Here is a 26,375-nt window from a genome sequence, read left to right as displayed (position 1 = left end):
AAGATAGGTCTTGCTACCACCACCTCTCTTTGTATTATATGGGCACCGGCAGGTGCCATGTCAGGAACTGGTAGATGTGGAGCTCGCTCATTTATTCACAGCTTTGGTAACTGTTACTTACTTTACTAAATTATGATAAAAGCTATATATAGAAAAGATAACATGCAGAGTAAATTATTTATGCACCCAAGTCGTGTTAAGTCTATTTTTTGCCGAATGTCAGAGTTCACGCTAATACAGACATTGATGGCATATCATAGCGATAGGACATGTCCCAGATGGGGATACCCCTTTAAAAGGGAATCTATCACCACATGCCTCCTTACTAATTCAAATGACTTTTCAGTTGTTTGCTCGCCTGCTGATTGCAACACAGTTTTCCCTTGATCGGGGCCCCATTCCCCAGAAACTGATGCTTTTATTATATGCAAATGGAGCTCCGGGACATAATATGGCCCGCTCACGGACAGTATGTCTCGGAGGGCATATGGTCATGTGCATGATCCCTTAGGCTACTTTCACACTAGCGTTTTTGCTGGATCCGGCAGGGTTCAGCAAAAACGCTTCCGTTACTGATAATACAACCATCTGCATCCGTTATGAATGGATCCGGTTGTATTATCTTTAACATAGCCAATACTGATCCGTCATGAACTCCACAAAGTCAATGGAGGACGGATCGGTTTTCGATTGTGGCAGAGAAAACGGATACATCCCCACTGACTTGCATTGTGGGTCATGACGTCTTGCTCCGCATCCCAGGACGGTATGAGAATGGAACGGAATGCATTTTGGAGCATCCCGTTCTGTTCAGTTACGTTTTGTTCCTATTGACAATGAATGGGGACAAAACTGAAGCTTGTTTTTCCGGTATTGAGATCCGTCATAGGGTCTCAATACCGGAAAAAAGCTTCAGTTTTGTCCCCATTCATTGTCAATGGGGACAAAACGTAACCGAACAGAACGGGATGCTCCAGGAACGGGAAAATAGAAACACTAGTGTGAAAGTAGCCTTAGGGAGCATTCACATGACCGTATTGTCAGTCTGTGTCCAATCCGCATTTTTTGCTGATCACACGTAGACCTATTCATTTGTATGGGGCCGCAAAAAATGTGGAAAGGACATGTATCATTCGCATCCATGCAGCCGTTCCACAAATGACAGAACATGTCCTATTCTTCTCATCTATTTTGTGGACAAGAAGGGGCAGATCTACAATAGGGATCGCAGAAGTGCAGTATGCACACAGCCGGTATCTGTGTTTTGCGGATCCACGGTTTGCAACATGGATATGGTCATGTGAATGCTCTCTTAGTATATCTTGATATGACAATTTCAGCTCCAAAACAGAATACACACATTTTAACCACTTCCCATCTGGGCCATTTGCCCCATTCCTGACCAGGCCAAATTTTGCAAAACTGACATATCTCACTTTATGTGGTAATAACTTTGGAACGCCTTTATTTATCCAAGTCATTCAGAGATTGTTTTCTCGTGACACATTGTACTTCATGATAGTCATAAATTTGAGTCAAAATATTTCACCTTTATTTATGAAAAAATCCCAAATTTACCCAAAAATTTGAAAAATTCGCAATTTTCTAAATTTTCATTTCTCTGCTTTTAAAACAGAAAGTGATACCTCATAAAATATTTATTATTTAACATTCCCCATATGTCTACTTTATGTTGGCATCATTTTGGAAATGTCATTTTATTTTTTTAGGACGTTAGAAGGCTTAGAAGTTTAGAATCAATTCTTCAAATTTATAAGAAAATTGCCAAAACCCACTTTATAAGGACCAGTTCAGGTCTGAAGTCACTTTGTGGGGCCTACATAGTGGATACCCCCATAAATGACCCCATTGTAGAAACTACACCCCTCAAGGTATTCAAAACCGATTTTTCAAACTTTGTTAACCCTTTAGGCGTTCCACAAGAATTAAAGGAAAATGGAGATCAAATTTTTAAATTTCACTTTTTTGGCAGATTTTCCATTTTAATCAATTTTTTTCTTTAACACATCGATGGTTAACAGCCAAACAAAACTCAATATTTATTACCCAGATTCTGCGGTTTACAGAAACACCCCACATGTGGTCATAAACTGCTGTATGGGCACACGGCAGGGCGCAGAAGAAAAGGAACTCCACATGGTTTTTAGATGCCATGTCCCATTTGAAGCCCCCTGATGCACCCTTACAGTAGAAACTCCCAAGAAGTGACCCCATTTTGGAAACTAGGGGATAAGGTGCCAGTTTTATTAGTACTATTTTTGGGTACATATGATTTTTTGATCATTCATTATAACACTTTATGGGGCAAGGTGACCAAAAAATTGGTTGTTTTAGCACAGTTTCTATTTATTTATTTTTACAGCGTTCACCTGAGGGGTTCAGTCAAGTGACATTTTTATAGAGCAGATTGTTACGGACGTGGCGATACCTAATATGTATACTTTTTCTCATTTATTAAAGTTTTACACAATAATAGCATTTTTGAAACAAAAAAATTATGTTTTAATGTGTCCATGTTCTGAGAGCTATAGTTTTTTTTATTCTTTGAGAGATTTTCTTATGTAGGGGCTCATTTTTTGCGGGATGAGGTGACGGTTTTATTGGTACTATTTTGTGGGACATACGCATTTTTGATCACTTGGTGTTGCACCTTTTGTGATGCAAGGTGACAAAAATTGCTTGTTTTGACACAGTTTTTCTTTTTTTTTTTTTTTTTTTTTATACGGTGTTCACCCGAGGGGTTAGGTCATGTGATATTTTTATAGAGCTGGTTTTTACGGACGCGGCAATACCAAATATGTCTATTTTATTTTATTTTTTCTATTTTTAATTTTTTTTTTTTATTCCTAACTTGGGAACTTTTTTTTTTTTACATGTGAAACTTTATTTTATTTTATTTTTTCAACCCTTTATTTTTTTATTTTATTTTTTACACTTTTCGTCCCCCATAAGGTCATACAAGACCTCCGGGGGACATTTGCTTCACTTTTTCTTTTCTTTTTTTCACAGTTGATTTCTCCTGTAACTGGGGCTGACATAGTAGCCCCAGTTGCAGGACAAATGCACCCCTATAGAGGCTGTACAGCAGCAATCCAGCGCTGTACAGCCTCAGTGCAGGGCTGATCGAGGTCTCTGAGAGACCTCACACAGCTCCTGCACACTCCGGTCACATGACCGCCGGGCCGGAACAGGAAGCGCACAGCGCTTCCTGCTCTGCAGACACAGCGCTCGGTGAAATAGACGTCCACCCAAAGGACGTTTATAGTCTATGGGCGGACGTGAGGCGGTTAAATCACAGGAGCAACCTTTTAACAATATCACATTCTAGTGAGCAACATCCTTAATTTCACCTGTCTAGCTAATAGCCTTCTTAGGGTCCATTTAGACGTCGGTTAAATGGGCCCTGGGTCCGTTCCGCATAGGTGCAGACCAATTAATTTTCAATGGGGCCGGAAGAGATGCAGAAAGCACACAGTGTGCTGTCCGCATCCGTATTTCCGGTGTGCGGCCCCGAACTTCTGGTCCGCGGCTCCGGGAAAAAAAATAGAACATGTCCTATTCTTGTCCGCAGCTGTGGACAAGAATAGACATTTCTATTGGGGTGCCGGCCCTGTGTTTTGCAGATCCACAAAACACTGCGGATGGACCCTAAATCAAAATGATCAATGTTCAGGCATGTTCCCATGGCAACAAAGTCATAGAGCTATAAGTGGTACATAGATCACATAATGACTAGATATATACTGTGGGGGTTCGCTCTGGTAAACAGGATAAGCGTACGCAGTATAGAGGCACCAACCAGTTTTATAAACCAAAAGTTCAGTGTTTATTCACACGTTAGAAAGTTCACAGAACAAAAAAAAACACTTTCAAACAAAAAAAAAAGTCACCTTGCATCCGTCGGATGAACAGCCTGTCGGATCAGTCCTGCAGCTAGTGAACGTGTGCCCCCGTACTGCCGCTCTGTCCCCATTGACTATAATGGGGGCGGGGGTGGAGTTCCGGCGAAGGCACGGCAGCGTTCGGCGAGAGGCTGCCGGAATAAAACTATGACCTGTCCAACATTTATTCTGGCAGCCTCTCGCCGTGCGCTGCCGTGCCTACGCCGGAACTCCGCACCGCCCCCATTATAGTCAATGGGGATGAAGCGGCAGTCCGGGGGCAGACGGTCATTAGCAGCAGTACGGATCCGGCAGGCTGTTTACCCGACGGAACAGCCTGCTGGAGGTCCGTGCGGCTAGTGTTAAAGTAACCTTAGTCGGCCTGTTTCTCCTCACATGGGTCTCAGCCCTCCACCCCAGCACAAGCCTCAGATCCCAATACAGAGATCCCCTCTGCATGAACCCAGCTGTCTTTTAAAGGCAGCTAGGTGTTAACAAAAAACCCGAAACGGCACCTGCGATCCAGTCCGGTGTTGGACCTTACCTGACTGCTAATTAGTCCAGCAGCACATACTGGGAGGGAAATACCTGCCTCCACATACAATTCCCTTTACTGTGTCACAATACTTAAAGAAAGAAAAGGTTGTAGCATAACCTACGGTCACCCAATAACGGTCACTGAGTACACTGGGTGGCAGTGGTGTTAGGTACTAACCTGAGTGCCCCAGGTAGACAATATCAGTGAAGAAGAATTCCGTGGCACTCCATGTCTTCTTCTAATAATTCAGGTTTATTCCCCAAAAATATGGCACATTTTATCTTCCTTCAGGCTTTATTCAGCTCAAAACGTTGCATCTTTTTTGGTGAATATACCTGGATTATTAGAAAAAGACACGGAGTGCTGCTGCATTCTTCATTGATACGTATACATCGGTAAATGAGTTAGACAGAAAAAAATTCAGTTTTTCAGGATGCTGAATTAAAAAAAAAAAAAAAAAAAATCACTTAATACTGTATCTGCCAGCTTTTTTAAAATAATTTTCTGACACTTTTTTTTTTTTTTTCATTTTGCTTATCTAATGAGGGAATTAATATTTTACATTTCAGGCTCTTTCGAAATAATTGTCAGATCTCTGAAACATGACAAAAACATCTTAAAATTCCAGAAAGGACAACATACTAATTTGGTTCCACAATTCTCAGCTCAAGAACGTGCCGTGGTACGGACTATATAACTGGTGGTCCGCGCAGTCTTGTGCCCTCCGCTGAGCGCTTTAAATAAAGAAAGTAAAATCCAGGAAATTCAATAAATATACCGCTGGATACAAGAGTTATTATTTGCACAGTGGGCTCGAGTTTGCCAAAACTACTTTGGCTGTTGAAGGATGTGGCAGATCTCAGGGGAGAGCTTGTGCTTTAGATGCCAAAGGGGGGATTAACGCGGAAAGTCAGCTATTTCAAGCCAACATAAATTCTCCAGCATTTGTTCAGGAATAATTCATATTGAAAGAAAATATTCTATCAGGCCTGCACTGAATAGTGTCAGTTTGTAACAAGGCACTAGCTGGATTAACGACCACTCTACCGCAGGATCCACCCTATTAAACCAGGCAAACTGCCTGGTGGGGTTGATCCAGCTAATTAAAATGATACCCGCTTTGTGAAAATCGGTTGTGGCTGTCACGCTTTGGTGTGGGAGAGAAGCACCACACCAGGCATAGGAGGGAAAGGTGGGGAACAGGGAATCAGGCCTGAGAACTAGGGAAGGAAAATTGACACCTCCTAATGAAAACCCTAACCAAAATTCTGACTGACTACCAGTATGAACAGACTCCAAAAGGTAGACTAGTTCATACGCAGGAATACCTAGAGTCCTATAAAGCCCTATGGGACCCTGGTAATAATGGCAGGGACGAGACTACCTGTTCCTCCAAAAGGAAGGACAAACAGGAGTCTCCTTCAGGCCTAATACAAACAAATAGGGAAATGAAACACACAGAACCCAAACAAAATACAAACGGGAAAGGGAAGACTTAACTTTAAAGAAGCTATGGAAGCACCAGGAACTCAGCCGAGAACCAACCACAATCTATCCAAAGGTCCAAACAGAAGCTATAAACCGCACAGCATTGTGGGAGAAGCAACTATAAATAGAGAAGGTTAAAAGTGATTTAAAGTGCTGTTCATAAAGTCTGTCGTAACAAATTAACAATTTTCACAAGACAGCTATAATATAAATTGCAAGGATCAACCCTACCAGGCAGTAAGCTTTAATGGGGTTCATTCTGCTGATAAGTGCTCTTTAAAGAGTATGATTATTTCATTCATTTATATAGCAACAAAATATTCCACAGCGCTCTACAGAGACGGTCGTCAATGACATCAAACCCTGTCCGCATTGGGACAGAGAACATACAAACTCCATGCAGAGGACTGGAATCCAGGATCCCAGTGCTGCAACCACCAGGGACAGTGCTGCCCACATTATGGTTTCTGTAAGTAAATGTTAGATTTCAAGATCTTTGTTTGCAGTCATTCAACAGGACCTTACACTGTTGAACTGCAGTGGATAAGTCAGTGTCCTGGTCATGTGATGGACACACAGGGGCACAGCCAGCAACTGTACTGAACTGTAATCAGTCCTGACTCTGTGCCCCTACTGAATCACAGCAAGCAGAGGTCTTGCAAACCATGACTAAAAGAAACAGAAATTATGTTGAAAAATGATTTACCTTTTCATTGCTGAAACCAAAATACCTCTTTAATAAAGGGTTACTTTGAGCTGCTATAGTAAATATGAAATTATAATATTTATGGGTGGATTAGGCAAAGACTGAGCAGAGGTTTAAACGGTGAGCATCCCCTAGGGCCTAGGCCATATGTTACAGGAGATGATACAATATAAAGCACAAGAAAGCATATTCATTCCATTTACAATGACAAAGTCATGGCACCAGCAGCTCTATGGCCTTGTAGGTAATAACTCTCCACGCGGTACCTTGATGAAATAGAATTCATTCAGAGATGCCTTTTCATCAAACATCTGCAGGCTCAGACCATCAATGCTTTCATTTAGAAGATCTGACTGCAGATACAAGCTAGCTTTCTGTTTAAGACCCCTTGCCGAGCAGCATCGCTTATTAAATACAGGCATCGATGTTTGTGCTGGCCCAGAATTCAGTGCAAACTAGCCAATAATCAATAGTGCATTTACCGCTCCTTTCATGTGCTTCTCTATTATCTGTCCATGCATGATCTTCCTGAACACCCCAGATGTCTAAAGCTAAATTAGTAATTACTCACCATAGGCAACAATTCAAGGGTTTTAGTTCCAGCTGTCTCAAAACATATGTTACTAATTGGCAAGTTTAGATATAGCAAGTTTCTTCAGTGTAATTAGCGCATAAACAACTACAAAATTGCAGATACCTGGTCATATATTGTTATTCAGTGTCAACTGAGAACTTGGAGGTGTGGGGGAGATGGGGCACATGTAACGTTTGTATACAAGAGAACTTTTCACTATCTGTCCTCTGTGAAGCTGTATGTGTTAAAGTTTCAGTGGAAAAAATGCGGTAATCCATAATATGTTAATAGTTTATTGAGCAAGCAAATCAAGCAAGAGAATTCAAGATAGGGCGGCCAAGACAGAGCCAGTGAGAAAAAGGGATACAGAAGTGGTAATAAGGAGATAGAGACCTGTGATCACAGCAGCATCGGCAAAGATTGAAGCAGACAGTGCCTATAAGGGTACTTTCACACTTGCGTTTTTCTTTTCCGGCATATAGAGTTCCGTCCTAGGGGCTCTATACCGGAAAAGAACTGATCAGTTTTATCCCGATGCATTCTGAATGGAGAGCATTCCATTCAGGATGCAGCAGGATGTCTTTAGTTCAGTCTTTTTGACTGATCAGGCAAAAGATAAAACTGCAGCATGCTACGGTTTTATCTCCGGACAAAAAAACTGAAGACTTGCCTGAATGCCGGATCCCGCATTATTATTTTTTTTACATAGGAATGTGTTGGTGCTGGATCCGGCATTCAAAATACAGGAATGTCGGATCCGTCCTTCCGGTCTGCGCATGCGCAGACCGGTAAAAATGTGAAAAAAAAAAATCGAAACTGAACCGTTTGTCCGTATGACAAACAGACAGACGGATCCGTTCTTGCAATGCATTTGTAAGACGGATCAGGATCCTGAAAATGCAATTAGTTGGCATATGTTTTGCCGGATCCGGTAGGCAGTTCTGGCAACGGAACTGCCTGCCGGATTCCTCTGCCGCAAGTGTGAAAGTAGCCTTAGTAAGTTTCTATTTCTATTTTATTCTCTGACTGCATGATGTAATCTGTATTGAAGGTAATCCTCTTACTGGTGACTGTATTTGTGAGTTATAACCTCCCTTCTGATCCTCAGCTTTGTCATGTGACCAACACTCCCCCTCTCCAACTGACACGGGACAGGAAGTTAGTTACTTCTCTATTCATTCCTATGAGAATGGCATTAAAGATGTTGTCCAGTCCCAAAAACAAAAAATTATTTTTATATGCTCCTAACACCGCTCACCATGCATACATATGCCCCCAATACCTGTTTTTAATGTCCGAGCTTTCCTTCCCCCCTGCAAGACATCACAATAACCTGGCATATCCGTTTACTTTCTCCCCTTCTTCTTTGATTGAATACAAACCTTTATTGATACACAAGCCTGGTTGCACTGCACAGAGATGAGTCACAGGCTGGACACGCCCCCCACTGCAATGCCTGCAGCAGCCCCACCCACTACAACTCCTCTGTCCATGTTATTACACCCAGACAGGAATCTGCATTGAGGATTCGTTTAAATCACCCGACCACGGCGCGCGAGTGAAGAGAAGCCTCTCACTCACCGCTCCGTGGCCTCCCGTCCGCACCGCGCTGCCAGGGCCTTACGTGCACACATAGTCAGCGCGTATGCCGGGAAGTGGAAAGAAGATGCGGTCCGTCTCCTGCGGACTCCATGTCAGCGCACTGCCAGGAAAGGTAAGTACAAGTTAGCAGGGGCCCGAATCTGCCGGGGGAAAAGGGGGTTGGGGGGCACCTATGATTTGAAGGGGCTGATGGCGCTGGGGGACATGGATGGAAATGGCATAGAGGGGCTGATAGCGCTGGGGGACATGGCATGGAGGAGCTGATCTGATGGCACTGGGGGGAGTGGGGAACATGGTGGATGGCATGGAGGCACTGGGGGAGGGGGACAGATGGCAATGGAGGAACAGATAGCACTGGGGTAGTGGGGGACATGGCATGGAGGGGCTGAGCTGATGGCAGTGGGGGACATCACATGGCAATTGATGGCATGGAGGCACTGGGGGGGGAAATGGCAATTGATGGCATGGAGGGGCTGATGGCACTGGGGGATAGTGGAGCTGATGGCACTGGGGGATAGTGGAGCTGATGCACTTAGGCTGATCACACAGGGGGGAACGAAGGGTGTTGGGGACTGATGGCAGGGAGTCTGATGAGTTTTTAGAAAGGAAAACAGTCTATAAATAAAAATTTTCTTATTAGAGTACTCGATTAATCATAAAAATAATCAGTAGAATACTCAATTTCTTAAATAATCGTTTACTGTAGTTCTACACTAGCTGCAGCACGGATCCGGCAGGCTGGTCACCCGCCAGAACAGCCTGCTGGAGAAGGCTGCCGCTGGTGTCAAAGTAGCCTAACATGTATGTGTGCCTGATAAACTGCCAGTTGTGTGCGATACTGCCTGCTGAAGTGTGTATCTAATCCTATCTTCTATGATAAAGCCTGCTGAGCTGTGTATCTAATCCTATCTTCTATGATAAAGCCTGCTGAGCTGTGTATCTAAACCCTTATGCACACAACCGTATCCATTTTGCAGTCTGCGGGAGGCAGATCCGCTAAATAAGGATACTGTCCGTGTGTGACCACCATTTTTTTATTTTTTTTGCAGTCCCATTGAATTCAGGTCTGCATTATGAGGACCAGAATAGGACATGTTCTATTTTTTGCAGAACTGACATACAGATGTGGAAAACACATGGACTTCATCAGTGTGCTTTCCACATCGGTATATCAGTACAGCAAAAGATAGAAACATAGAAACATAGAATGTGTCGGCAGATAAGAACCATTTGGCCCATCTAGTCTGCCCAATATACTGAATACTATGGATAGCCCCCGGCCCTATCTTATATGAAGGATGGCCTTATGCCTATCCCATGCATGCTTAAACCCCTTCACTGTATTTGCAGCTACCACTTCTGCAGGAAGGCTATTCCATGCATCCACTACTCTCTCAGTAAAGTAATACTTCCTTATATTACTTTTAAACCCCTCTAATTTAAAACTGTGTCCTCTTGTGGTAGTTTTTCTTCTTTTAAATATGCTCTCTTCCTTTACCGAGTTGATTCCCTTTATGTATTTAAAAGTTTCTATCATATCCCCTCTGTCTCTTCTTTCTTCCAAGCTATACATATTAAGGTCCTTTAACCTTTCCTGGTAAGTTTTATCCTGCAATCCATGTACTAGTTTAGTAGCTCTTCTCTGAACTCTCTCTAGAGTATCTATATCCTTCTGGAGATATGGCCTCCAGTACTGCGCACAATACTCCAAGTGAGGTCTCACCAGTGTTCTGTACAGCGGCAAAGGCACTTCACTCTTTCTACTGCTTATACCTCTCCCTATACATCCAAGCATTCTGCTGGCATTTCGTGCTGCTCTATTACATTGTCTTCCCACCTTTAAGTCTTCTGAAATAATTACTCCTAAATCCCTTTCCTCAGATACTGAGGTCAGGACTGTGTCAAATATTCTATATTCTGCCCTTGGGTTTTTACGCCCCAGGTGCATTATCTTGCACTTATCCACATTAAATTTCAGTTTCCAGAGTTCTGACCATTCTTCTAGTTTTCCTAAATCCTTTTCCATTTGGCGTTTCCCTCCAGGAACATCAACCCTGTTACATATCTTTGTGTCATCAGCAAAAAGACAAACCTTACCAGCGAGGCCTTTTGCAATATCACTTATGAAGATATTAAACAAAATCGGTCCCAGTACAGATCCCTGTGGAACCCCACTGGTAACATTACCTTGTTTTGAATGTTCTCCATTGACTACAACCCTCTGTTGTCTGTCACTCAGCCACTGCCTAATCCACTCAACAATATGGGAGTCCATGCTCAATGACTGCAGTTTATTGATAAGTCTTCTATGTGGGACAGTGTCAAAAGCCTTACTAAAATCTAGATATGCGATGTCTACTGCACCTCCACCGTCTATTATTTTATTCACCCAGTCAAAAAAATCTATAAGATTTGTTTGACATGATCTCCCTGAAGTAAACCCTTGTTGTTTTTCATCTTGCAATCCATGGGATTTTAGATGTTCCACAATCCTATCCTTTAATAGGGTTTCCATTAATTTGCCTACTATTGATGTCAGACTCACTGGTCTATAGTTGCTCGATTCCTCCCTACTACCTTTCTTGTGAATGGGCACGACATTTGCCAATTTCCAATCTTCCGGGACGACTCCTGTTACTAATGATTGGTTAAATAAATCTGTTAACGGTTTTGCCAGCTCACCACTAAGCTCTTTTAATAATTTTGGGTGTATCTCATCAGGCCCCTGTGACTTATCTGTCTTCACCTTAGACAGCAAACTTAGAACATCTTCCTCTGTAAAGATACATGCATCAAACGATTTAATAGTCATTCTTTCTAGTGGAGGTCCTTCTCCTTTTTCTTTTGTAAAAACTGAACAGAAGTATTCATTAAGGCAGTCGGCTAGCCCTTTATTCTCTTCTACATACCTTCCGTCCTTTGTTTTTAATTTAGTTATTCCTTGTTTTAATTTCCTTTTTTCATTTATATATCTGAAGAATGTCTTATCCCCTTTTTTCATAGACTGAGCTAGTTTTTCTTCTGCCTGCGCTTTAGAAGTTCTTATAACTTGCTTGGCCTCTCTCTGCCTAATCTTGTAGATTTCCTTATCTTCATTGCTCTGGGTTTTTTTATAATTACAAAATGCTAGCTTTTTATTTTTAATGATTTGGGCCACTTCTGCTGAGTACCACATTGGTCTCCTCCTTTTTTTGCTTTTACTGACAAGTCTAATGCAATTTTCTGTTGCCTTCAATAATGCACCTTTTAAGTAGTCCCATTTCTCCTGGACTCCATGTAATCCGTTCCAGTCTGATAAGGACTCATTTATGACTAATTTCATTTTTGAAAAGTCTGTTTTTCTAAAATCTAAAACTTTTGTTTTTGTGTGGTGGGACTCTTTCACAGTTCTTATATTAAACCACACTGACTGGTGATCACTAGATCCCAAGGTTTCGCCTACAATGACATCATATACCGAATCCCCGTTTGTGAATACCAAATCCAAAATGGCCTCCCTCCGGGTTGGCTCCTCAACCACTTGTTGTAAAGATAAACCCCAGTAGGGAATTTAGAATATCTGTACTCCTGGTAGAACTTGCTATTTTGGTTTTCCAGTTTATATCTGGAAGATTGAAATCTCCCATAATGATAACTTCTCCTTTCATTGTCATTTTAGCTATTTCTTCAACTAGTAGATCATCTAGTTCTTTAACTTGACCAGGTGGTCTATATATCACACCTACACGAGTTACTGCATGGTTAGCAAACTGCAACGTAACCCAAACTGACTCTATGTTGGCCTCACCAACTTGTATTAGGTTAGATTTAATGCTATCTTTCACATACAGGGCCACTCCTCCTTTCTTGCCTTCTCTGTCTCTTCTGTATAAAGAGTACCCTGGTATGGTTATGTCCCAGTCATTTCTTTCATTAAACCATGTCTCCGTAACAGCCACTAAATCTACATTCTCAGATGCCATTATTGACCCAAGTTCATTGATTTTTTTACCTAAACTGCGAGCATTTGTAGACAGGACTCTGAGCTTATCATTTCTTAACCTCAGTGCTTCTGGCCTGTTCTGGCATTGTCTTATTCTGGTCCTCATAATGCAGATCTAAACCCATAGAAATCAATGGCTCTGGAAAAAAAATGCACATCTCACACAGGCAGTATCCTTATTTAGCAGAGAAAGCAGAACGGATACAGTCCTGTGCTTGAGGCCTAAGCCTATCTTTTTTGGTCCTGACTGCTGAAGATAAGACTATGATCAGCCTGGGAAACAGGGTCCGCGTGTCGCCACATCTCCCAGGCCGACCACACTCTCCTGACTGAACTGACGATATGACAGTAATGTATGATACAGCCAGTCTCTTATCTGGTCAGAGGAACATAGGTTGGCCTGGAAAATTTGGCTGACACATGGACTGAGCCATGGATTCCTGGGACGATCGTTTGCATAATCCCCATAATCCCCAATTCTTTGGTCATCCATCACAGTTGTTTTCCGTGGTCTTCCGGGCCTTTTGGTGTTGCTGAGCTTACCGGTGCGTTCCTTCTTTTTAAGAATGTTCCAAACAGTTGTTTTGGCCACGCCTAATGTTTTTGCTATCTCTCTGATGGGTTTGTTTGGTTTTTTCAGCCTAATGATGGCTTGCTTCACTGATAGTGACAGCTCTTTGGATCTCATCTTGAGAGTTGACAGCAACAGATTCCAAATGCAAAAAGGAACACTTGAAATGAACTCTGGACCTTTTATCTGCTCATTGTAATTGGGATAATGAGTGAATAACACACACCTGGCCATGGAACAGCTGGGAAGCCAATTGTCCCATTACTTTTGGTCCCTTTGCATATGTGCCTCCCACTTGTTAACTGTTGTAATTCCTACACCGTTCACCTGATTTGGATGTAAATCCCCTCAAATTAAAGCTGACAGTCTGCAGTTAAAGCGCATCTTGTTTGTTTCATTTCAAATCCATTGTGGTGGTACATAGAGCCAAAAATGTTAGAATTGTGTCGATGTCCCAATACTTATGGACCTGACTGTAATATGTTTTTCTACTTGCAAAGTCAGATAGTTGGTCACATGACACAGGTGAGGATTAGAAGGGAGGTTATAACTCACAAATACAGTTTGCCTTCACTACAGATGATATCATGCACCTTTCTAACACATCAGAGAAAAAAAAAAATCTTTGTGCGAAAGCTTCTTTAACCACCTCAGCCCCCAGTGCTTAAACACCCTTAATGACCAGGCCACTTTTTACACTTCTGACCTACACTACTTTCACCGTTTATTGCTCGGTCATGCAACTTACCACCCAAATTAATTTTACCTCCTTTTCTTCTCACTAATAGAGCTTTCATTTGGTGGTATTTCATTGCTGCTGACATTTTTACTTTTTTTGTTATTAATCGAAATTTAACGATTTTTTTTGCAAAAAAATGACATTTTTCACTTTCAGTTGTAAAATTTTGCAAAGAAAAACGACATCCATATATAAATTTTGCTCTAAATTTATTGTTCTACATGTCTTTGATAAAAAAAAAATGTTTGGGTAAAAAAAAAAAATGGTTTGGGTAAAAGTTATAGCGTTTACAAACTATGGTACAAAAATGTGAATTTCCGCTTTTTGAAGCAGCTCTGACTTTCTGAGCACCTGTCATGTTTCCTGAGGTTCTACAATGCCCAGACAGTACAAACGCCCCACAAATGACCCCATTTCGGAAAGTACACACCCTAAGGTATTCGCTGATGGGCATAGTGAGTTCATAGAACTTTTTATTTTTTGTCACAAGTTAGCGGAAAATGATGATTTTTTTATTTATTTTTTTTCTTACAAAGTCTCATATTCCACTAACTTGTGACAAAAAATAAAAACTTCTATGAACTCACTATGCCCATCACTAAATACCTTGGGGTCTCTTCTTTCCAAAATGGGGTCACTTGTGGGGTAGTTATACTGCCCTGGCATTCTAGGGGCCCAAATGTGTGGTAAGGAGTTTGAAATCAAATTCTGTAAAAAATGACCTGTGAAATCCGAAAGGTGCTCTTTGGAATATGGGCCCCTTTGCCCACCTAGGCTGCAAAAAAGTGTCACACATCTGGTATCTCTGTATTCAGGAGAAGTTGAGGAATGTGTTTTGGGGTGTCTTTTTACATATACCCATGCTGGGTGAGATAAATATCTTGGTCAAATGCCAACTTTGTATAAAAAAATGGTAAAAGTCATTGATCATGCCCCTGTAAGGCTTCATTCAGACGTCCGGATGCGTTTTGCGGATCCGATCCATCTATCAGTGCATCCGTAAAAATCATGCGGACATCTGAATGGAGCTTTACAGGGGGGTAATCAATGACAGGGGGGTGATCAGGGAGTCTATATGGGGTGATAACCACAGTCATTGATCACGCCCCTGTAAGGCTTCATTCAGACGTCCGGATGCGTTTTGCGGATCCGATCCATCTATCAGTGGATCCGTAAAAATCATGCGGACGTCTGAATGGAGCTTTACAGGGGGGTGATCAATGACAGGGGGGTGATCAGGGAGTCTATATGGGGTGATCAGGGGCTAATAAGGGGTTAATAAGTGACGGGGGGGGGGGGGGGGGGGGTGTAGTGTAGTGTAGTGGTGCTTGGTGCTACTTTACTGAGCTACCTGTGTCCTCTGGTGGTCGATCCAAACAAAGGGGACCACCAGAGGACCAGGTAGCAGGTATATTAGACGCTGTTATCAAAACAGCGTCTAATATACCTGTTAGGGGTTAAAAAAAACACATCTCCAGCCTGCCAGCGAACGATCGCCGCTGGCAGGCTGGAGATCAACTCTCTTACCGTCCGTGCCTGTGTGCGCGCGTTCACAGGAAATCTCGGCCATCGCGAGAGGACGCGCCGGCGCGTCCACTCGGAATGAATCAACCACCTCCAGGACGCGTCTGTGCGTACAGCGGTCCGGAGGTGGTTAAGGTTGGCTTTCCACGTTCAGTTTTTTTTTTTTTTTTTTTTAAAGTTGCTTGGGATTCTATGCTGACCAATTTGTCATGCAGTAAATGGTTAATGGTTCATTCACATGACCGTGCCGTTTTTTGCGGTCCGCAAACCGCAGATCCGCAAAAAAACTGAAATGCCTATTCCGTTGTAGAAATGCCTATTCTTGTCCGCAAAACGGACAAGAATAGGACATGCTATATTTCTTTTGCAGGGCCACGGAACGGAGCAACGGATTGAAGTTAATGGGTCCGCACCCGAGCTGCAGAAAATGCGGCTCGGATGCGGACCAGAACGGTCATGTGCATGATGCCTAATACAAAGCATACAACTAATTAAAACATTATTTACTGTAGAAATCAAACTTGTAGCAAAAAGCTAATAAAAATGCATAAATTAACTCACAAATGTTTCAATTGCACAGACACTAGGAACGCTAGCTTTCTCCTCCTATCTCATGACAATTATGTAATAAAGGCACTGAAAAGGTGTTTCAAACTCTTGCACTGCATATATTTTCCTAGTCTGTGCAGATCTTGTTAAGTAGAAGAATCCCCAGGAGTTTAATTAGCAGAATTTCATAACATTTCCACATTATGGTGCTCGCACGTTGTACAGCTGCATCATCAGATGTAGGGGTGCTCTCATACAAAGAAGGATCTAAGCCAGAGCGGTGGTTCACTGTCATTAACCCCTTCAGGACCCTGCCATTTTTCAACCTTAAGGACCAGGCCATTTTTCTGACATGTGTCGCTGTATGTGGTGAAAACTTTAAAACCCTTTTACTTATCCAAGCCATTCTGAGATTGTTTTCTCGTCACTTATTGTACTTCATGACAGTGGTAAATTTGAGTTAAAATATTTCATTTTTAATTTATAAAAAATATAAAATTTACAAAAAATTCGGAAAAATTAGCAACTTTCCAAATTTCAATTTCTAGACTTAAAATAAATAGTAATACCTCCTAAAATAGTTATTACTTAACATTTCCCATAAGTCTACTTTGTTTGGATCATTTAGTAAATTACATTTTCTTTTTTTGGGAAGTTAGAAAGGTTAGAAGTAAAAAATTTGAAGACGATTTCCAAAACCCAATTTTTTAAGGACCAGTTCAGTTATGAAGTCACTTTGTGGGGCTTACATATTAGGCTACTGTCACACTTACGTTTTGGGCGGATCCATCATGGATCTGCAAAAACTGATCCGTTACAAAAATACAACCGCATGCATCTGTCATGAACGGATCCGTTTGTATTATCTGTAACATAGCCAAGACGGATCTGTCATGAACTCCATTGAAAGTCAATGGGAGACGGATCAGTTTTCTATTGTGGCAAAGAAAACGGATCCGTCCCCGTTGACTTACATTGTGTTTGGCTCAGTTTCGTCAAGAGGACAGCAAAACACTGCAGGCAGCGTTTTGGTGTCCGCCTCCAGAGCAGTATGGAGACAGAACGAAGGCAAACTGATGCATTCTGAGCGGATCCTTTTCTATTCAGAATGCATTAGGGGAAAACTGATCCGTTTTGGACCGCTTGTGACAGCCCAAGACAGATCTCACAAACGGAAAGTCAAAACGAGAGTATGAAAGTAGCCCAAGAAATCACCCATAAATCACCCCATTTTAGAAACTACACCCGTCAAGCTATTTAAAACTAAATTTACAAACAGTTAAACCTTTAGGTGTCCCACAAGAATTAAAGGAAAATGGGAATGAAATTTCAAAATTTCACAATTTTTTTTTAGCAGATTTTCCATTTTAAATCTATTTTTCCTGCAACACATCAAGGGTTAACAGCCAAAAAAACTCAAAATCTATTACCCTGATTCTGGAGTTTACAGAAACACACCATATGTGCTCAAAAAATGAGGTATGGGCTCACATCAGGCTTCAGAGTGGAAGAAGCACCATATGTCTTTTGGAGAGCAGATTTACGATAGCTGGAATGGTAATTGGGAGCTATGTCGCATATGAAGACACCCTGAGGTGGCCCTACAGTGGAAACCCACAAAAAGTTACCCCATTTTGGAAACTACACCCCTCAAGGAATCTTTCAAGGTGTGTAGTGAACACTTTGACCTCAAAGGTGTTTCCTAGAATTAGGAAACACTTGGCAGTGAAAATAAAAAAATAAAAATTTACCAAAAAAGTTGCTTTACACCCACATTTTTCACTTTCCCAAAAGGTAACAGGACAAAATGCACCCCACATTTTGTTCCCCATTTACCCCCGAATACGGCAACAGCCCATATGTGCTCAAAAACTGATGTATGGGCGCATAGCAGGACTCTAGAGGCAAACAGCAAAATATGGATTTTGCTGGCCTGAATTGGCAGACATGGATTTTAGGTGCCATGTAACATTTAAAAAATTCCTAGTCCACAGAAATTAAAACCCCATTTTGGAAAGTGCACCCCCGTACGAACATGTTAAGGGGTGGAAAGGGCACTTTTGACCTAACAGGTGTATCACAGAAATGAATATGTAGTGGTTGGTGAAAAGTGGATCTAAATCAGAGATATAAGTTGGTAAAAATACAGGGTACATCAGGGATGAAATTAAATGAATACTTCATGGATGTGTGGTAGATTTTAAAACAATCCTGCATGCACAGGCGAGGTTTTTCAGGGCAGATTTCGTAGTGGTAAATGGTGTCTTTCCTTATCCCCCTTTTGGAACACACCCTGCATCTTTTTTGGGTCCTTCCCTTCCTTGCTGTCTAGGGGAATTGACCTGGAAAATGTTGCCCTGGTACGACACGGGCACCATGACTTCTAGAAGTACTGGGACCCTCCCCGGCCTGGCTTTGAAAAATTAGGGCCTTGATAATCACCTCTTGGAACTGAAGGAAAGTTCCTGTGTGGCCTGCAGATTGAAAAAGCACATACGCATTGAACATTGCCATCTGTACAATGTGTACGGCCAGCTTTTTGTACCACACTTTCGTTTTTCATGTGGCACTGTAGGGCTTCAGAACTTGATCTGAAAGATCAACCCCTTCCATGTGTGGTCAGTAAAAGGACATCCCTCTTGTCCTTGTACTTAACCGCCATCATGTTCTCATGGAGGAGAGCCCTACTTTCACCCATTCTCAGTGGTTGCCCTACCAGGGATCTAGGAAAGCCTCTCAGATTTTTGCGCTCTGTGCCGCAAGCCACAGTACCTCTGGCAGTTAGGGGCATGAATAGGGGTATGCTGGTATAATAATTATCCACATAGAGGTGGTGTGAGGAATATGGATTAATATTTACTGTCAGCCATGTCCTCACACCCCCATTTGCTGACAGATAGCGGAGGTAGTGAACTCCACAGGAGGGCCCTGCTTCAAAGCCCCAGGCCTGATTGTCATCTGATGCACCTCTCGGCATGTTCAGTGTACATGCAAAATTAGTTTCCACCCCCCAGCCACCTAAGTGGGGGTCCAGGCTTCAAGGAGAAGGTCACACCTCACCTCCACAAGTTTGGAGCCAACCGAATCCTGCAGGAAAACCCCCAGCAGGGGATATCCACCCTTGCCCCGGATCAATGAGACCTCCCAGACATGTTGGCACCTACCTTTCATAAGGAATTATGAACCGCCTGGCCATCGCAGGCGCAAACCGGATACATATTTGTGTCCCGGTGGCCACGAGGTACGTTCCCATGGTCTTTGGTTAATGGGACAAGGTCAGGGTAGGGAGATATCCGTATCTCCCCATAGAAACCACATAACGGTACCAGGTTTGGGCTCTACTTGTAGCCGGAACCCAGGTAGGTCCATTGGTCCCAGAACCATCTTCCTATGACCCTCTGGTCTGGAGCTATGAACCTTAAAGGGTTTTGTGGGTCATTTGCTGCCAGCCCAGAAGAGGGGGAGTGGACCCCTCCCTGAGGCCGGGAGGGGAGGGGCTGGCTACAGGTTAAAAGTCTGGTGCCAGCAAGTAGGCGCGTCTTTCTCTGAAGAGGGGTCACATCCTACAAATGTGTTTAGAGAGACCCAGGAAATAGCTGAGATCACGGCCCTTCATGTGGACTCCAGCAAAGAACATCTCACAACTAAAAGGAACTTTCATCTTACCCGGTAACTGACTTTTACCCTGCTTAACCCTGTTGTACCCATATAACCTGTAACATCAGACCACTGTATATATTGTCTGTGTATATTGTGTTAAATCTAGTGTGCCCATAAGGCGATTAAATCTATAATTTAATCTTGTGCTATCTTGTATCTCGATCACGAATCCCCACGTCCGTGTTTTGGCCTAGTTATAAGCTACCGCGGGTTGGTTTCTGACCCTATATAATCCCGTTAGCGGACCGGGCTTATATCAAACTAGAACTGGTGGCAGATACCCAGGCTGAGGAGTTGCTGTTTGTTTCACTGCGGCAGTGAAAAGGCTCTCTCAGCTTGTTGCCTCTCTGTGCCCGCGTGGACACAAGGTGTGTGTAAGCTAGGGATCGACCGATATTGATTTTTTAGGGCCGATACCGATAATTTGTCAACTTTCAGGCCGATAATTTATACCGATATTCTGGGTATTTTTATTTTTGAGGAAAAAAAAATTTTTCCTACACAAATCTGCTGAAAATTAATGTTTATTGTTAACGTGTATTATTATTTTATTTTTTTTGTAAATCTTTTTCATTTATACTTAATATTTTTGTGTTTTTTTTTTTTACTAACTTTTAGCCCCCTTAGGGACTAGAACCCTTGTCCTATTCACCCTGATAGATCTCTATCAGGGTGAATAGGATCTCACACTGTCCCTGCTGCTCTGTGCTTTGTGCACACAGCAGCATGGAGCTGACTATTGCAGCCAGGGCTTCAATAGCGTCCTGGCTGCCATGGTAACCGATCGGAGCCCCAGGCTTACACAGCTGGGGCTCCGATCGGAGGAGCAGGGGAGAGGGGATCCTGTGGCCACTGCCACCAATGATTAATACTGGGGGGGGGGGGGGGGGCGCACTGCGCCACCAATGTTTTTACTATTGGGATGGGGGTGGGGGGCGCACTGCGCCACCAATGATTAATACTAGGGGGCTTGAGGGGGGGGCGCACTGCGCCACCAATGAAGATACCTCTCTTTCACATACAGGAGGCGGGAGCTGGCTGCAGAGTCACATAGCCGGCTCCCGACCTCTATGAGCAGTAGCTGCGATCCGCGGCACCTAAGGGGTTAACTACCGCGGACCGCAGCTGCCGTTCATAGAGGTCGGGAGCCGGCTATGTGATTCTGCAGCCAGCTCCCGCCTCCTGTATATGAATTAATGAAAGACTTATCTTCATTGGTGGCGCAGCGGCCACAACCCCTCCCCTCCTCTTGTCTCCTCTCCTGCCATTGGCGGCAGCGGCAGCAGCATCACAGGGGGAGGAGACACTGCTTCCTTCTCCCCTGTGCTGCGGAGGGAACACAGAACGCGCTGTCAGCAGCGCGTTCTGTGTTCCCAATACGTTATCGGAATATCGGCAAAATAGATGCCGATACCGATAACGTTCAAAATCCTCAATATCGGCCGATAATATCGGTAAAACCGATAATCGGTCGATCCCTAGTGTAAGCTATACCAACCTCACCTTACGTGCTCCACTGGAGGGCGTAACTTCACGTTTTTGGTATACTCGTGACCATACCACGTTTCGTGAGCTTGACGTAGTTGACGTCAAGCGGGCACGAGGTGTGGTATTCTCACAGGTGGTAACCTTTATCCAGCATTGGGTGCAGTAGGTCCCACACTATCTTCCCACTAAATTCTAGGACGGGGGGCATTCTGGGTGTTCTATCCGGGAATCTTTCCCTTCCTAAATACGGAACTTGTGGGTGTACCCGGAGCTACTCTCACAAAGTTTGTATATCTTTATGCCATACCTTGCCCATTTGCTAGGCCGGTACTGGCGGAATCTAACCCTCCCTTTGAAAAGTAATAGGGACTCATCTACACAGACATTTTTATCAGGGGTGCACACCTCAGCAAACCTGGTGTTAAAGTGGTCAAGGACAGGCCTAACCTTGAACAGACAGTCAAATGTCGGGTCGTTATGGGGTGGGCACTATGCATTGTTGTTGTAGTGTAGGAATTTCCGAATTGACTCAAATAACTTCCGGGTCATGGTCATAGGCTACTTTCACCCCTGCGTTCAGGTGTCCGCTCGTGAGCTCCGTTTGAAGGAGCTCACAAGCGGCCCTGAACGCAGCCGTCCGGCCCTAATGCATTCTCAGTGGAGGCGGATCCGCTCAGAATGCATCCGTCTGCCAGCGTTCAGCCTCCGCTCAGCGAGCGGACACCTGAACGCTGCTTGCAGCGTTCGGGTGTCCGCCTGGCCGTGCGGAGGCGAGCGGATCCGTCCAGACTTACAATGTAAGTCAATGGGGACGGATCCGCTTGAAGATGACACAATATGGCTCAATCTTCAAGCGGATCCGTTCCCCATTGACTTTCAATGTAAAGTCTGGACGGATCTGCTCAGGCTACTTTCACACTTAGAAATTTTTCTAAGTTATAATGCAGACGGATCCGTTCAGAACGGATGCAAACGTCTGCATTATAGGAGCGGATCCGTCTGATGAAACATCAGACGGACCCGCTCCGAACGCTAGTGTGAAAGTAGCCTTACTGTAAATTGGAGGCTGGTAGAAAATGTCCGAACTTCAATATTGTCTAAATGTTTAACTTCTTTACAACGCCCATATGCAGCACGAGTCCCCAAAACTTAATCTCTGCTGCATTTACTAGAGTCCAACCTAGGGGTCTAGCATATGCCGATGTAGGGTTCTGAGCAATGAATTGTTGGGCATATAAATTGGTTTAGGCCACCATTACACTTACAAAATCTTCAGAGAAGAAGATTTAGAAAAAAATCTAGTTCAGTGAATCTATCTGTATTCTGGAGCTGCCCACAAAATCCAGAATTTCGGGCAGATAATCGTCAGGGGGTGGAGTCCATAAGGGTTCACTCTGGGGGGGCTGCCTCCGCTGCTACTGTGAGGCACCTTCTAGAGGGTCCCTCCTCACCAGATGAGGATGATAAGGGGGTGGAGGAGTACAGGAAAGTGGCATCCTCTTCTTCCCCACTGGCAGACTCAGTATCAGAGGCAAGGATGGCGTATGCCTCTTCAGCTCAGTAAACTCTTTGGGATCGACGGGCCATTTTTATTTTATTGGGGTGTGACGTGTGAAATGTGTAAACCTTTATTTATTGTGAGGGGTGTGTATTTTGTGTTTTCACACGTGAAGGGGCTTGTAATAAATTTGAAATACAGAGAAAAAGAGTATAAAAAAAAGTATAAAAAAAATAAATAAAATTACAGACGCAGGATGCACGCACGCACAAAGATGGATCCGGCAGAGTTCAGCAAAAAAGTTTCCGTTACTGATAATACAACCATCTGCATCCGTTATGAATGGATCCGGTTGTATTATCTTTAACATAGCCAAGACGGATCCGTCATGAACTCTGTTGAAAGTCAATAGGGGACGGATCAGTCTTCTATTGTGTCATAGAAAAGAGATCCGTCCCCATTGACTTGCATCGTGGGTCATGACTGATCCGTCTTGCTCCACATGCTGCGGTTTGCTCTCAGTTATGAGAACGCAACCAAACGGAACAGAATGCATTTTGGAGCAATCCATTCTATTCAATTATGTTTTGTCCTCCCTGACAATGAACGGGGACAAAACGTACGCTTTTTTCCCCCGGTATTGAGACCCCATGACGGATCTCAATACCAGAAAATAGAAACACTAGTGTGAAAGTAGCCCATCTACCTAACTAAAATTGATAAATTATATAAAATTTATAAAATAAAAATGGTACTTATTGGTGCTCAGGGCTGCAGAACGCACGCAAGCTGATGTTTGGTGAAAATTTACTGCAGATACAAAAAATAAAAGAACACTAGCTAAATAAATATATATATAAACACAGTCACAATTTGTTCGCTGTAGGCAAAATCGGATTGGGGGGGGGGGGGGATAGGAAAAGGGATTAGAGATCTGGAACTTCTGCTGCTGCAAAAAATAAAAAATAAAAAATCACTGCAGCAGATGTTCCAGATGTTGTTCTCCTCTTCTTTACAGGTATCAGTAAAAGCTCTGGTGGTGAACCACAAGTCCCAGCAGAAACAGCACAGAGGGGCACAGGTCCACACTCTGCATGCAGTCTCCAGCTAGAATGGCTGCATGCAGAGGGATTCTTCCTGTTCCCTCTGATGCTGTAGCGCTGCCATTGGCTGGAGCATGGTTCCAGCCAATCGCAGCGCTGGCAGGGAACGTCAAACACTGGAGTCACCTGCCTGACCTCAGGGGAGACAGGTGCTGACTAGTTCAGCACCGGTCAACTCCACATGACACCCCCCGGCCCCCCCCTGCAGCTCCATATTGCTTCCGGCGCTGTGATGTGCTGGTCTTCATTGACCGGCCAATCGCAGTGCTTGGAGCTGCAGGGGGACAGAAATACACGATGCTGCCCTTACCCGGCATGGATACCTCCCGGTAAGAGCAGCCATTGCGCTCCGGTTCCCCCGCGATTATGCCCCAGAACCCGGCGGTCCTTGCGCCGTACATGTATGGCGCTGGGTCCTTAAGTCACATTCAGCTGCACCGTATATGTACGGCGCGGGTCCTCTACGGATTAAAGGATTCTGTCAGCTAGTTTTAGCCTATAGAGCCGTTTACATGTGCTGCTAGATCGCCACTAGCACGTCAACAATATACCTTTTCCATAACGGTGAGTGCTTTTATTTAGTCAGAAAAACGATTTTATATATTCGCAAATGAGGCAAGTAAGGAGCCCAAGGGGCTGTTACCAACGTTTTCAGGAAGCCCAGCCACACCCAATGTGAAGGTACCCAGCACCGCTCTGCATCCTTCAAATCTCCTTCTTGATACCCCGACAACGTCAGTTGAAGAGTCATAATCTCATGCATGCGCAAGTATGCCGCATGTCATCGCTGGCATGGTGTTCCTTCCCTGTGCTGGCATCAGCCTCAGGGCACGAACTGCACATGCACTAGCTGTCATGTGCAAGATTAGGCAGCTTAAAAGCATAGCGCCATACATAGTATAGTGGCTGTGCTTGGTGTTGCAGCTGGCCTAGGGAAAGCTGGAGAAGGCCGCTGCACTCACAGCTGCTTCTCAAACAGCTGATCGGCTAGGTCATAAGTCATAGGTTGTTGATCGCGCTGCCTTATGAGTGTGGAGTTCCAATCCCAGATCCTTATTCCAAATGCGCAGTTGTTTCACCTTGTAGCCAGACAATCGGTTACCGGAGGCTGGTGCACTCACGTACACCTGCACCCTAGAGGGAAGTTATAACACAAATAGCGAAGTTCCACCAGGTAGTTCCGCAATTAGCAGGTTTCATTCTACTTACAAAAGGACATAAAATTTCAGCCTTAAAATCAATATGTTTTCATAAAAAGTCCACCCAACCTAGGTTTCGCCAGTTCAGCTTCGTCAGGGGCGATGGTATCCTCCCTCACAGGTGCTGTATTTATTGAGCCAAGATCCCTTCCATGGACCGCTCATTAATACAAAACTTTTTTTCCCTTCCTTATTTGGATACTCATCAAGCCCGCAAGGGCTAGCGGTATTCTGACACAAAATAAAACAATTCATCAACTTTTCAGAGCATATAATTCACACATTATTATATGCTCTGAAAAGTTGATGAATTGTTTTATTTTGTGTCAGAATACCGCTAGCCCTTGCGGGCTTTAGGAAATATGGTTTATTTATTATTGCTTGAGTCCTGATGAGCATCCAAATAAGGAAGGGAAAAAAGTTTTGTATTAATGGGCGGTCCATGGAAGGGATCTTGGCTCAATAAATACCGCACCTGTGAGGGAGGATACCATCGCCCCTGACGAAGCTGAACTGGCGAAACCCGGGTTGGGTGGACTTTTGATGAAAACATATTGATTTTAAGGCTGAAATTTTATGTCCTTTTGTAAGTAGAATAAAACCTGCTAATTGCGGAACTACCTGGTGGAACTTCGCTATTTGTGTTATAACTTCCCTCTAGGGTGCAGGTGTACGTGAGTGCACCAGCCTCCGGTAACCGATTGTCTGGCTACAAGGTGAAACAACTGCGCATTTGGAATAAGGATCTGGGATTGGAACTCCACACTCATAAGGCAGCGCGATCAACATTTATTTGGAACTTTGACTGTGAAGCGAACTTTACCCACGTCGCTTGGTGGATCTGCAGCGCCGATAAGTAACCACAAAGATTAGAGACTGCTTGTATTTAAGTCATAAGTCATAGGTCATAAGTATACAAATCTCGGAAAACCCGAGAATGCTGGAATGCAGAGATCTAGCAGGCTGTTCCCTGCCGGATACTAAGCGCTAGTATGAAACTACCCTTACCCTCCCAGTTGTTGGAATAACATATCTGCAGTAAGTTAGGATGGCGGTACTTTACATGCAATAAGGCAAAATATTCACTTATACCCTCTTCAAAATTCCCTCTACTACCAGAAACATATATCATTAAACTTTATTTCACCCAAAAAAAAAATATGCACATTTTAAAATCCAAATATAGGGAAGAAGACCGTTTTGTTACAGTTTTATGAAGCAGTTATTATCTGACGACTCCACACTGAGAAAT

The 26,375-nt window shown here is 43.5% G+C and overlaps 1 protein-coding gene across 1 annotated transcript in view; it reads right to left on the bottom strand.

The window, feature by feature from the left end:
- Positions 1–26,375, bottom strand: part of GTF2F2 (general transcription factor IIF subunit 2) — a 233,466-nt gene that overhangs the window by 90,921 nt on the left and 116,170 nt on the right. The window lies entirely within an intron of this gene.

The sequence above is a fragment of the Bufo bufo genome, chromosome 3 (assembly GCF_905171765.1).
Source record: "Bufo bufo chromosome 3, aBufBuf1.1, whole genome shotgun sequence".
Taxonomy (NCBI): Eukaryota; Metazoa; Chordata; class Amphibia; order Anura; family Bufonidae; genus Bufo; species Bufo bufo.
The sequence above is the reverse complement of the archived record's forward strand: the minus strand, read 5'-3'. Positions and strand labels throughout refer to the sequence as shown.